The sequence below is a fragment of the Tympanuchus pallidicinctus genome, unplaced genomic scaffold (genome assembly GCF_026119805.1).
Source record: "Tympanuchus pallidicinctus isolate F22 unplaced genomic scaffold, pur_lepc_1.0 scaffold5, whole genome shotgun sequence".
NCBI classification, from domain to species: Eukaryota; Metazoa; Chordata; class Aves; order Galliformes; family Phasianidae; genus Tympanuchus; species Tympanuchus pallidicinctus.
Window position 1 is genome coordinate 75,403,766 of NW_026294769.1, and position 14,461 is coordinate 75,418,226.

The window sequence follows — 14,461 nt, forward strand, 5'->3', positions numbered from 1 at the left end:
GCCTGAATCCCTTGCTGCCTTTCTTTGGCCACCACACCTGGCCTAACTCTTCATACCCTGCTCTGCCCCCAAACTCTGCAACCCTTTCACCTCCTCTCTGTCATGGTCCCCACAACCCCAAACCAGGCCTCCTTGCTGCCTGGGAACCCAACGGCTTTGCTTCCCTCACCCCTTAACACCCTGCACTCACCCAACACCCTCTCTTGCACAGACCCTCCACCCACAGTCATGTCCTGCTACAACCTCTGCCGCCCCTGCAGTGGGGGACCCACCCCGCTGGCTAACAGCTGCAACGAGCCCTGTGTCAGGCAGTGCCAGGACTCCCAAGTCGTCATCCAGCCCTCCACCGTCGTGGTCACCCTGCCGGGACCCATCCTCAGCTCCTTCCCCCAGAGCACCGCCGTCGGATCCTCCGCATCAGCTGCCGTGGGCAGCGCCCTCGACGCCCAGGGAGTGTCCATCTCCTCCGGCGGCTTCGGCTTCGGAGGCCTGGGCTGCTTCAACGGCGGGAGAGCCCGCTACCCCTGCTAAGGGCCTGCGCCCACACCCTGACACCAAACACCTGCACCCTGCAACGCGCCTCACGCACTGAGCTCACGTCTCCGTCTCACCCATGGCACAAGGCCACACCAGCCATGGATCTTCTTCTCATGGCACAAAACAAGCAAGCAGGGAACAGCCTCAGAACAGGCCGTCTGCAATCATGAGGGCACTTACTTCCTTCTGTCTTTGCACCTTACATCGTGACGTTTCCACTTGATGATCACCAAGTGGATCCTTCCTTTCAGTGTGTTCTCCTCAATAAAGTTCTCTTGCACGTCAGCATCAGATTCCTCCTCTTCATTCCTTTGCTTAATACTCTTTCCATTTCACCCACTACAAAGACATGGCTCTAGACATGAACGTGTTGGGTCCAAAAGGGCCCCACGACCTCCTCTTGCAACCACGTCACCTTGTCAACAAGAGCACTGGTGGCTGGCAGATGGCATTCTCCTCATCACATATTATCTTCTACAAAGAAAGGGAAATAGTCCAATTGCACTGCTCAAGAGCAGTCAGGAATAGCAGGGTGTCCAAAGTCAGCTCCAGTCCCATCACCCTGGCTTTTCATGAAGATACTGAACAGCACTGGCCTCTCTTCCTCTTCTTGGCTTATACAGCTATCAAATCATGACTCTGTGTCACTGACCTCAGACCACCAGAACCTTGTGTTCAGCCACTTTATAGACCATCACAGAATCCATTTCCCTGAGGAGATCACAGATTGTGTGTCTACCAGCACATCATGTGAGGAAGCCTCCCAGCGTTTCCTAATGGCAAAGTCATCAAGTGTCCCTGTAGCCCCTCATACACAAAGCTGGACACGTCAGTGAAAAAGAAACTCCGGTGGGGCTGTACATCCGTGTTCTCTATTCCCATCACATCCTATCCACTCCGTGCTCAGCAGTACTTTCAGCAAGGATTTCCTTCACCTCCTTCCCACTGACTAATGTCAGGCTAACCAGCATGCAGAGCCTCACACCTTCCTTCTTCAGTTCTTGAAGACAGGAGTGGGATGAAGCTCTTCCCGTTTTCTGGATCATCTCCTCATTATTGTGACCTTTCTAAGATAACTGCCATTAGTGCAAACAAGACATCAGATTGGACCCTCATTAAACTTTGTGCCATTGGCGATTGCCCAGCCCCCTGGTCTCTCAAGAGCTCTCCCAAGGCCTCCCTAATACTGAGAGAGTCAGCAGCTCATCCCTAGTCAGGATCATCCAAAAACTTCTTGATTTGCATGCATTTGACTCCTGCATCCAGATCATTTAGTAAGACATGGAAGAGAACAGATCCAAACATGCAGCTCTGGGTAATCTGACACCAGACTGGTCACCTGCCTGATGGAACCAAATCTAAAAAAGCCTCTGACTTGGACTTGGGAGCCACCCGTTCACACAACCTATGATGAATTTTTGTAGATCCACGCTGGAGATTTTCTCCAGGAGAATCTGGTGGGAAACATTAAGAATAACTTTGATGAAGATGACAGAAATTACGCCCAATAGGTTCCCTTGGGGAATGACATGGGCACTCATCTCTGAAAGGGAAGTGCCATGATTTCAAAACCAGGATACCTAGAATGCCCAGAGCAGGCTTCCAAGGAGATCTGGAATTGGCAACTCCTCTAACAACAAAGACACAAAGCAGAGTGCACAAAGGCCAATGACCTCACTGTCAACACTGCTCCCATTCTGTGCTTTGGCCACTACTTCCGCGTGCCCTGACTCGAACGTGCAAGAACACTCCAACATTGTCACTTGAAAGGTGCCGCTGCTGTCAGAAGGACACGTCCTCAAGAGAAGGACGCAAAGAGGCAGAGTTGCCGGAAGAAGAACACACATCCCATGACTGGCAACACCAGGTGATGCAAGAGCTGCACCCTGCACAGTGCTGCCATGCGCAGAGGCTCTCTCCAAGCCCTCAGGCACTCACACAGCAGCATAAAAGCCGGCCCTGCGCCTCGCTCCCTCACACCACTCTCCTGACACCTTCTCCTCTGCAAACCTCCAGGTGAGCCTGAATCCCTTGTTGCCTTTCTTTGGCCACCCCACCTGGCCAAACTCTCCATTCCTTGCTTTACCACCGAACTCTGCAACCCTTCCACCTCCTCTCTGTCATGCTCCCCACAACCCCAAACCAGGCCTCCCCGCTGCCTGGGAACCCAACGGCTTTGCTTCCCTCACCCCTTAACACCCTCCGCTCACCCAATCCCCTCTCTTGCAGAGACCCTCCACCCCACAGCCATGTCCTGCTACAACCTCTGCCGCCCCTGCGGACCCACCCCGCTGGCTAACAGCTGCAACGAGCCCTGTGTCAGGCAGTGCCAGGACTCCCAAGTCGTCATCCAGCCTCCTGCCGTCGTGGTCACCCTGCCGGGACCCATCCTCAGCTCCTTCCCCCAGAGCACCGCCGTCGGATCCTCCGCATCAGCTGCCGTGGGCAGCGCCCTCGACGCCCAGGGAGTGTCCATCTCCTCCGGCGGCTTCGGCTTCGGAGGCCTGGGCTGCTTCAACGGCGGGAGAGCCCGCTACCCCTGCTAAGGGCCTGCGCCCACACCCTGACACCAAACACCTGCACCCTGCAACGCGCCTCACGCACTGACCACGCACCTCTGGGTCACTGACAGCACATGGCATCAGCACCTCTTCAACCATGGCTCGTCATTCCTCGTAACAAAGAAGCAAGCAGGGAAGGGGACCTGACAACACTGCTTACAAGGAGGGCCTCTGAAAAATTTAATATCTTGAACGTACTTCTCTAAATCCTTTTCTTTCTCTACAGTGATGCTGATGGTCATGCTACATGCACTTAAGGCCTTGGCTTTCAGTCTTCGTGCTCCTTCCTTTCATGTATTTTCCTCAATAAAGTCCTCTTGCACACCAGCCTCACAATTCTCTCCATCCTTTCTTCAGCAAATGCTCTTCACACTTCTCCCATTCAAAAGACACGGCTCAAGAGGCCATTAGAATGGGACCAAGAGGGCTCCATGACCTCCCCTGCCACAAATGGTACCAGCAAGGACAGTTGGGGCAGCGACTGGGCTTCCAGCACATCACGCAACATCTATGCTTGCACACACAAACTCTTGGGCACACCAATGCCCTTCTGCCCATGTCCACTGAAACAACTTCTCCATGGCAGCACACCCCAGCAGAATTCTCCTATAATGACCAAAAAACCACAGACACAGAATCCTTTACCTGTTAAAGAATTTGTAGTGACCACGCTGTCCTACTGTCCCGCTCAAGCACACTCAGGTACAGCCGTCAGACAGGGAACACTGCCCATATTTTCAGTACCTCAAAGGACAGGGACTACACCAATTATTCTGCTGGGTAACCTGTTCTACCACTTGCCTCCCTCACACTGGGAAAAGCTTCCTTTCTCTTCCAAGGAAGGTTCAAATTCAGTGCTGTCCACTGTCCTTTCTTCTGGCAGCAGACGGTCATGCAAAAGGGCTGGCTCTCTTCTCATCCTTCCCTAACATCTGGGATTTATACGCAAGGACAAGATCTATCAAGAGTATCCTTGTGTCCCGACTCAAAACTGCCTGCTGTCTCAGCTTCTCCACATCGTAAGGAAGCTCCAGGCCCATCAGCACTGGGGAAGCCCTGCACTGGAACTGCTCCACCATAGCCATGTCTTTCTTCCACCTGAGAAACTTAAACTTGAACCACCTGCACTAAACAGAAATAAAAGAGTGCATCCTCCAGCGTGCTAGCGATGCTCTTCCCAACGGCCTTCTGGAGAACGACGAACTCTTTTGTCACACGGCTGCGTTGTTGCCCTACCATCACCTTGCTCGCCAACAGCAAAACCCAGGTCCATCACAGCAAAGCTGGCTGCCACCCTCTCATTTCCATTGCTCCCTGTTACTGCTTCCCATCTGCACGACTTCACTTTCCTCTCCTGCTGCCTCTGGATGTCCCTCTGTGACACACAACCCAGCCTCTCCACATCCTTCACAAACGAGGACTATTCACCTGGGCCATCTGCTGCTCCTTCCCATCTTCTACCATTTGCAAACTCACTGGGATCTCTACCACCGCCCAGCTTTTTCATGCAGGCGCTGAACAGTGCTGGCCTTACTACCGAGCCTTGACACAATCGGGGCACTTCACCACACCGCTGCATTCAGCCACTTTCAAGCCCACCCCTGCGTCCTCTTTGACAGTTTCTCTGGGATCGCGCCATGGGAGGAAGCCTCAATGCCTTTACTAAAGGCAAGGCAATCAACTGTCACGGCCCCCCGTCATCCACCAGGCACATCACTTCAGTGTAGAGGAAACTGAGGAGGCTGTGTAAATCCACTGCCTTCTGCGAGGATTGCCTTCACCTCCTCCCCACTGACTAACATCAGGTCAACCAGCCTGAAGTTCCTCTGAACTTCCTTCTTCATTTCTTGAACGCAGGAGGGAGATGAGTCTCTTCCATTCTTCAGGAATCACTCCGATTCACCAGGACCTTACAGGGTCAACTGAAAAGGGCCTTACAAAGACATCAGGCACGTCCCTCAGCATCTGTGGGAGAAACTTGTCAGCTCCTGTACACTTTTGCACACCCAGGAGCACAACTTCTTCATTTGACCCAGCAACCGGCAGCATGCATCTTTCCCACATCCCACCGGGCAGCACAAAGGGAACTCCAGATGGCACTGTGTCAGACCAAAGCTCAGGCTTCCATCTGAATGATCCCCAATAAGGGTGGCATAGAGAGAGGACACTGGGACCTTTCTGGGACTAAGGCAGTACTCCCAACTCCAAAAGCCCTGTCAGCTCTGACACAGCCCCACACGGACAGCATCCTGCTCTGGTTGTCCACCCCAGGCGCACAGCAGGCAGCCTCCTTTCTGCGGCTGCACCTCTGCAGGCACCAGGGGCAGCAGACACCTGAGCAGGCAGCGCTCCCAGGGGGAGAGAGAGATGGGCTGAAGACTGCTTTGTCACGTGGGACAAAAGGCAAGGAAGGAGGGAATGCAATTCCAGTGGCAATAAAGCCCAAGAGGCACAGAAGCCTGGAGCAGCTTAACAAGGATGCCAGGACATGGCGTACACACCTCATAACACAGCCACAAACCACCACAAGTGCCACACGGTGACCTCACTCCTGATACCCACCCACCACTCACACTTTCAGCACGTATGGACTCAAATACCAGTCCCACGTGAACACTACCAACAGGGTCAAAGGAACAAAACCACAAGAGAAGGAAATGAAAAGGCAGCATTTGTGGAAGACAAAAACACATCGTGTCATCACTGGTCAAGCATTGGCACGCAAGAGCTGCTCACTGCACAACGCTGCCATGCGCAGAGGCTCTCTCCAAGCCCTCAGGCACTCACACAGCAGCATAAAAGCCGGCCCTGGGCCTCCCTCCCTCACACCACTCTCCTGACACCTTCTCCTCTGCAAGCCTCCAGGTGAGCCTGAACCTTCCGCTGCCTTTCTTTCTCCACCCCACCTGGCCAAACTCTCCATATCTTGCTCAGCCCCCAGACTCTGCAACCCTTCCACCTCCTCTCTGTCATTCTCCCCACAACTGCAAACCAGGCCTCCCCGCTGCCTGGGAACCCAACGCCATTGCTTCACTCACCCCTTAACACCCTCCGCTCACCCAACTCCCTCTCTTGCAGAGACCCTCCACCCACAGCCATGTCCTGCTACAACCTCTGCCGCCCCTGCGGACCCACCCCGCTGGCTAACAGCTGCAACGAGCCCTGTGTCAGGCAGTGCCAGGACTCCCAAGTCGTCATCCAGCCTCCTGCCGTCGTGGTCACCCTGCCGGGACCCATCCTCAGCTCCTTCCCCCAGAGCACCGCCGTCGGATCCTCCGCATCAGCTGCCGTGGGCAGCGCCCTCGACGCCCAGGGAGTGTCCATCTCCTCCGGCGGCTTCGGCTTCGGAGGCCTGGGCTGCTTCAACGGCGGGAGAGCCCGCTACCCCTGCTAAGGGCCTGCGCCCACACCCTGACACCAAACACCTGCACCCTGCAACGCGCCTCACGCACTGACCACGCACCTCTGGGTCACTGATGCCACATCGGCTCACCAGCTATGGCTCTTCTATTCATGGCATGAAACAGGGAAGCATGGAACAACATCAGACCAGGCTGCCTGGAAACATGACCGCTTAAACTTTCCTCTGTCCTTGCACTGGAAATTGTGCTCTTTCCACTTGGCGATCACCAAGTGGATCCTTCCTTTTAGTGTCTTTCCCTCAATAAAGTTCTCTTGCACGTCAGCCTCAGATTCCTCCTCTTCATTGCTTTGCACAATGCCCTTTCCACTTCACCCAATACAAAGACATGGCTCTAGAAACCATCAGGTCTGCTACAAAAGGGTCCCAACACCTCCTCTTGCAACCGTGCCTCCAACAAGAGCTTTGGTGCCTAGCACATGGCCTTCAGCACATAATACATTATCTACTCCTACACTAATCAAGTCGTGGCCACATTGACGCTCTTCTGCCCATGCTCTCTCATACAACACCTCTGGGTCAGCACACACTTGATTCCTTTTCCACCTGGGCAAGATTCACTCAGATTGACAACAAACATGGTCACAGAATCCTTTCTTTTTGTGCTATCGTTTTCATTTCTTACAGTGCAACAGCCCCGCTCAAGCACAGTCAGCAATAGCAGGCTGTCCACAATCACGTCCAGTCCCCGCACCCAGGCGTTTGGTGAAGACACTGAACGTCATTCTCTTCACTTCCCTTTCAATCACTTCCCCGTCTTGGCCTGGACAACTCTGAACTCACCACATCAGGTCTCTGACACTCCTCTCACACCACCAGATCCCTGCCTTCAGACACTTCTAAGAACATCTCAGCATCTACTTACCTGAGCAGTTTGCTGACAGTTTGCCTATAAAGCATGTCATGGGAGGAAGCCTCAAAGCCATTCCTAAAGGCAAGGGCATCAAATGTCACTTCACCCCCTCATGCACGTAACTAATCACTTTACTGCTGAAAATCTGAGGTGGGCGTGTGCAACTTTGTTCTCTACTTCCAACAACTTCTGAGCCATTCTGTGCACGGCTGTACTTTCTGGGAGGATTTCCACCACCTCCTTCCCCGGGACTAATGTCAGGCCGACCAGGCTGAACTTCCATCCGTCTTCATTCTTCATTACTTTAAGATGGGAACAGCAAGAGTCTCTTACAGTTTACAGAAACTGCTTCTCGTTCCACTGATCCTTCCAACGTAATTGATGTCAGCATGGTCAACACACCAGACCCTCACCACTCATGGGTGCAACTCTACAGGTTCATTCAACTCATGTAGAACCTTCCTGATCTCCACAAATCCAAGAATTACACACGCCTAAAAAGAACATGAAGAAAAATTGCTCTCTTCACTACGGACAGCCCGACACACTCCGTTACCATTTGGGATGCAAATACCCCCACAAACAACTCAGGTCTGCAGCCCACGAGAGACTGCGTCCTCAGAGTTCACCGAGGAATTACTGAAACCCTCATTCTGAACAACAAACATATGAGTCCAACTCATGCCTCCACAACGTGCTCCTTAAAAATTAAATGGTGGATCTGAAGGCATTGCCCAATGTTTCTTGAAATCCCGCAGCCATGGTGCATCTGCACAGCCTTTAGAACGTTGTTCCATACCAGCTGCTCTCTGGTGCAGAACCACAGTTGAAAAAAGCCTTTGAGTTGGACTTGTGAGGCAACAGTTCACTCAATGCTTACTGTCTTTGCCTATGTCTGTGCTGGACGTTTTCCCCAGAACCATATGGAGAAAAACTAGGAAAATCTTGGCAGAAATCCTTAGAAATTACGCCTATTAGGATCCCTTGGGGAATGACGTGGGTATTCATTTCAGAAAGGGAAGAGCCATCTTCTCCAACCTGGGACACCCAGAATGCCCAGTCCAAGCTCCCACGGCTGTTTGCAATTGGCAGCTCCTCTAACAACAAAGGCACAAACCCTATTGCACAAGTGCCAAGCCATGACCTCGCTGACTCCTTTTCTGTGCTTTGGATACAGAATCTTCCGCATCCTCTGACACCAACGTGCCAAATCCCTCCTCTGCCCTCCAGTACTCTCACTTGGAATGTGCCACCAGTGCCAAATGGACGCGTCCTCAGGTATGCACAAAGGCAGACTGTTGGAAGAGCAACTCATAACTGATGACACGCAACACTACGCGATGCAAGAGCAGCACACAGCATGGAGAGGAGATCCTTAACAGTCCACTGGTAAGCAGGAGGAACTTACCTCCAACTACACTTGCTGCCCTCCATCACAAGGCTCTGGGCCCAGGCCTTCCACCAGCTGCTTTCCATCCACCTCGGAAGCTCTCCACTTGTCTAACCCACACTGCCTCAGCTTCTGCATGAGCGTGGCATGGGACAAAGCCTGAAATCATACCATTATAAAACGTGGAACGGTGAAGGTTGGAAGGGATCTTAACCACCATCCCTTCTGTGGGCCGACGGCCTCCCAACAGGGCCCCATCCAACCTGGCCTTGAATGAAAAACCAGGGATAACAAGGCACAAGTTGACCAGGAAGCCTGAGCCAGGGCCTCACCAGCACCCGAGTCAAGAAGTTCTTCCTTACATCTAAACCAAATTGCTCCTCAATCCTTTAAATCCTCCTATTGCAAGCAGACCGTGCAAAAAGATGATCCCCCTGCCATCTGAAAGCTCCCTTCAAGTACTGGAAGGCCACCCTCAGATCTCCCTGGAACCAACTTCTCTCCAGGCTGAACAAGCCCAACTCCATCAGCCTTTCTTCACAGTAAACGCGCTCCACTCCTTTGATCTTCTCTGTGCACCTCCACTGAACCCACTGCACACAGCTTCCTCAGCATTCTGGCCTGACACCCGGAAAGCAGGCCTCACACACCTAGCCACATCCCGTCCAACAGCCTCCCTTTCTACTTTGCTCCATCTTCTCCAGAAGAGGTCATGAAGGGGCTCATGGCTGCTTCATCCATTCACACACCCACCAATAAACGACCCCAACATCTCAACTCCACACATTGCACTCCTCAGTCTAAAGATATCAAAACCATCATGGATGGCCCGATGCTGAAACAGCACAAAAAAGCCTGCCTCCTTGCTCCAAAACACAGTTTTCAAAGCAAAAACGGAATCAAGGTGTTGACACAGCACACCCAATGCAGAAGACAACCACTAAGCTCAAGGAAAGCAAATTCAGTAGAAGGCAGGCAGGGAGTGCAGTGCAGTGCAACTAGCAGCGTCTCAAGCCAAACGCACCTGGGAATCACAGAACAGCCCTCTAAGGATGCCTGCAATGGGGTCCGCACCTCACAAAGTGGCCACAAACACGACTGCATGAGTAGCACACGATGGCATCACTAACGAGGCCACATCACCCCTCCAAAGCTTTGCACAAGCCTTCCAACATCTTCCAAGAGATGCACCTTCCTCGTCACTCCAGTCACACTCAAAAATGCCAACAGGGTCAAGGATCAAACCCACAACACGAGGAAATGAAAAGGAAGTGTTGTGGGAAGGCAAACACACCCCACCTCATGACTGGCCAGGCTCTGGCATGCAACAGCTGCTCACTGCACAACGCTGCCATGCGCAGAGGCTCTCTCCAAGCCCTCAGGCATTCACACAGCAGCATAAAAGCCGGCCCTGGGCCTCGCTCCCTCACACCACTCTCCTGACATCTTCTCCTCTGCAAGCCTCCAGGTGAGTCTGCACCCTGCTGCCCTCCTTCACCCACCGCACCAGGCCCAGCTCTCCACAACTCCTCTGCTCCCACCCCCTGCCTCATACCCCATACCTCGCTCTGCCCCCAGACTCTGCAACCCTTCCAGCTCCTCTCTGTCATGCTCCCCACAACTCCAAACCAGGCCTCCCCGCTGCCTGGGAACCCAATGCCATTGATTCTTTCACCCCTCAACACCCTCCGCTCACCCAACACCCTCTCTTGCAGAGACCCTCCACCCCACAGCCATGTCCTGCTACAACCTCTGCCGCCCCTGCAGTGGGGGACCCACCCCGCTGGCTAACAGCTGCAACGAGCCCTGTGTCAGGCAGTGCCAGGACTCCCAAGTCGTCATCCAGCCTCCTGCCGTCGTGGTCACCCTGCCGGGACCCATCCTCAGCTCCTTCCCCCAGAACACCGCCGTCGGATCCTCCGCATCAGCTGCCGTGGGCAGCGCCCTCGACGCCCAGGGAGTGTCCATCTCCTCCGGCGGCTTCGGCTTCGGAGGCCTGGGCTGCTTCAACGGCGGGAGAGCCCGCTACCCCTGCTAAGGGCCTGCGCCCACACCCTGACACCAAACACCTGCACCCTGCAATGCGCCTCACGCACTGAGCTCACGTCTCCGTCTCACCCATGGCACAAGGCCACACCAGCCATGGATCTTCTTCTCATGGCACAAAACAAGCAAGCAGGGAACTGCCTCAGAACAGGCCGTCTGCAATCATGAGGGCACTTACTTCCTTCTGTCTCTGCAACTTATATCGTGACCTTTCCACTTGGTCATCACCAAGTGGATCCTTCCTTATAATGTGTTTTCCTCAATAAAGTTCTCACGAATGCCAGCATCAGATTCCTCCTCTTCATTCCTTTGCTTAATGCTCTTTCCATTTCACCCACTACAAAGACATGGCTCTAGACATGAACGTGTTGGGTCCAAAAGGGCCCCACGACCTCCTCTTGCAACCACGTCACCTTGTCAACAAGAGCACTGGTGGCTGGCAGATGGCATTCTGCTCATCACATATTATCTTCTACAAAGAAAGGGAAATAGTCCAATAGCACTGCTCAAGAGCAGTCAGGAATAGCAGGCTGTCCACAGTCACCTCCAATCCCATCACCCTGGCTTTTCATGAAGATACTGAACAGCACTGGCCTCACTTCCTCATCTTGGCTTATACAGCTATCAAATCACCACATCACGACTCTGTGTCACTGACCTCAGACCACCAGACTCCTGTGTTCAGCCACTTTATAGACCATCACAGAATCCATTTCGCTGAGTAGATCACAGATTGTGTGTCTACCAGCACATCATGTGAGGAAGCCTCCCAGCGTTTCCTAATGGCAAAGTCATCAAGTGTCCCTGTAGCCCCTCATGCACAAAGCTGGACACGTTACTGAAAAAGAAACTCAGGTGGGGCTGTACATCCGTGCTCTCTATTCCCATCACATCCTCTCCACTCCGTGCTCGGCAGTACTTTCAGCAAGGATTTCCTTCACCTCCTTCCCACTGACTAATGTCAGGCCAACCAGCATGCGGAGCCTCACACCTTCCTTCTTCAGTTCTTGAAGACAGGAGTGGGATGAAGCTCTCCCCGTTTTCTGGATCATCTCCTCATTATCGTCACCTTTCTAAGATAACTGCCATCAGTGCAAACAAGACATCAGATTGGACCCTCAGCATTTGTGGCTGCAACACAGCAGGGCCTTTGGACTCAGAATCACGGAATCACCAAGGTTGGCAAAGACATTCAGATGAGCCGTACTCCGTTCAACAATGTTTCCCAGGAAACCACATCCCTCGCTACAACATCGAAATGTTTCTTGACATCCACGGTCAGTGACTCCAGCACCTCCTTGGGCAGCCCGTTCCAGCACCTGATCACTCTGTCAGAGAAGTACTTCCTAATGCCCAACCTCCATCTCCTCTGCCACAACTTGAGGCCATTCCCTCTAGACCAGTCGCTAGTTACCCGGGAGAAGACACAAAGCCCCACCTCAACACAACCTCCTTTCAGGTAGTTGTAGAGAGCCACAAGGTGACCCCTGAGCCTCCTCTTCTCCACACTAAGCAATCTCGGCCCTCTCAGCCGCTCCCCATAAGACTTGTGCTCCACACCACTTACCTGACTCATTCTCCAGCCCTCAACACACTCCAGGGCCTTGATGCCTTGCTTGCACTGAGCGGCCCACATCCGAACACAGCACTCAAGCTGCGGCCTCACCAGGGCAGAGTACAGAGGGATGATCGCTTCCCTGCTCCCGCTGGCCACACTATTTCTGATACAAGCCAGGACGCCCTCTTGGTTATACGGGCACACTGCTGGCTCATGTTCAGTTGAGAATCAACCAATCCCCCCAGGTCCGTTTCCTCTAGACAGCCTTCCAGACGCTCTGCCCCAAGACTGCAGCGTTCCCTGGGAGTTTTGTGGCCAAAGTGCTGGACCAGGTACGTGGTCTTGTGCAACTTCATCCCACTGGCATCAGCACAGCAAAGCAGAGTGGGATGACCCTACCCTCTCCAACTGGCACTTCTCATCTCGATGCATCCCAGGTACGGTCAGCCATGTTGGCTGCCAGGCCACACTGCTGACTCAGAATCAACTTGCCATCAAACAGAACCGCCTGATCTCTTTCTGGGGGGCTGCTCTTTAGTCTCTCATCCCCAAAATACCCAGATATCTCCTAGGTATCCCCATGCCAGGTGGAGAATCAAGCTCTTGCTCTCATTAAACTTTGTGCCATTGGCGATTGCCCAGCCCCCTGGTCTCTCATGAGCTCTCCCAAGGCCTCCCTAATACTGAGAGAGTCAGCAGCTCATCCCTAGTCAGGATCATCCAAAAACTTCTTGATTTGTATGCATTTGACTCCTGCATCCAGATCATTTAGTAAGACATGGAAGAGAACAGATCCAAACATGCAGCTCTGGGTAATCTGACACCAGACTGGTCACCTGCCTGATGGAACCAAATCTAAAAAAGCCTCTGACTTGGACTTGGGAGCCACCCGTTCACACAACCTATGATGAATTTTTGTAGATCCACGCTGGAGATTTTCTCCAGGAGAATCTGGTGGGAAACATTAAGAATAACTTTGATGAAGATGACAGAAATTACGCCCAATAGGTTCCCTTGGGGAATGACATGGGCATTCATCTCAGAAAGGGAAGTGCCATGATTTCAAAACCAGGATACCTAGAATGCCAAAAGCAGGCTTCCAAGGAGATCTGGAATTGGCAACTCCTCTAACAACAAAGACACAAAGCAGAGTGCACAAAGGCCAAGCAATGACCTCACTGTCAACACTGCTCCCATTCTGTGCTTTGGCCACTACTTCCGCGTGCCCTGACTCGAACGTGCAAGAACACTCCAACATTCTCACTTGAAAGGTGCCGCTGCTGTCAGAAGGACACGTCCTCAAGAGAAGGACGCAAAGAGGCAGAGTTGCCGGAAGAAGAACACACATCCCATGACTGGCAACACCAGATGATGCAAGAGCTGCACCCTGCACAGTGCTGCCATGCGCAGAGGCTCTCTCCAAGCCCTCAGGCACTCACACAGCAGCATAAAAGCCGGCCCTGGGCCTCGCTCCCTCACACCACTCTCCTGACACCTTCTCCTCTCAGCTCTTCCAGGTGAGCCTGAATCCCTTGCTGCCTTTCTTTGGCCACCCCACCTGGCCAAACTCTCCATACCTTGCTCTGCCCCCAAACTCTGCAACCCTTTCACCTCCTCTCTGTCATGCTCCCCACAACTCCAAACCAGGCCTCCCCGCAGACTGAGAACCCAATGGCATTGCTTCACTCACCCTTTAACACCCTCCGCTCACCCAACGCCCTCTCTTGCAGAGACCCTCCACCCCACAGCCATGTCCTGCTACAACCTCTGCCGCCCCTGCAGTGGGGGACCCACCCCGCTGGCTAACAGCTGCAACGAGCCCTGTGTCAGGCAGTGCCAGGACTCCCAAGTCGTCATCCAGCCCTCCACCGTCGTGGTCACCCTGCCGGGACCCATCCTCAGCTCCTTCCCCCAGAGCACCGCCGTCGGATCCTCCGCATCAGCTGCCGTGGGCAGCGCCCTCGACGCCCAGGGAGTGTCCATCTCCTCCGGCGGCTTCGGCTTCGGAGGCCTGGGCTGCTTCAACGGCGGGAGAGCCCGCTACCCCTGCTAAGGGCCTGCGCCCACACCCTGACACCAAACACCTGCACCCTGC

At 53.5% G+C, this 14,461-nt stretch overlaps 4 pseudogenes; all 4 read left to right on the forward strand.

Annotated features, from left to right (window-relative positions):
• The first annotated feature begins 2,429 nt into the window (after positions 1-2,429).
• Positions 2,430-3,083, forward strand: LOC128091345 (feather keratin 1-like; annotated as a pseudogene).
• A 2,756-nt stretch (positions 3,084-5,839) lies between these two features.
• Positions 5,840-6,492, forward strand: LOC128091347 (feather keratin 1-like; annotated as a pseudogene).
• A 3,614-nt stretch (positions 6,493-10,106) lies between these two features.
• On the forward strand, positions 10,107-10,800 carry LOC128091335 (feather keratin 1-like; annotated as a pseudogene).
• A 2,959-nt stretch (positions 10,801-13,759) lies between these two features.
• Positions 13,760-14,461, forward strand: LOC128091334 (feather keratin 1-like; annotated as a pseudogene).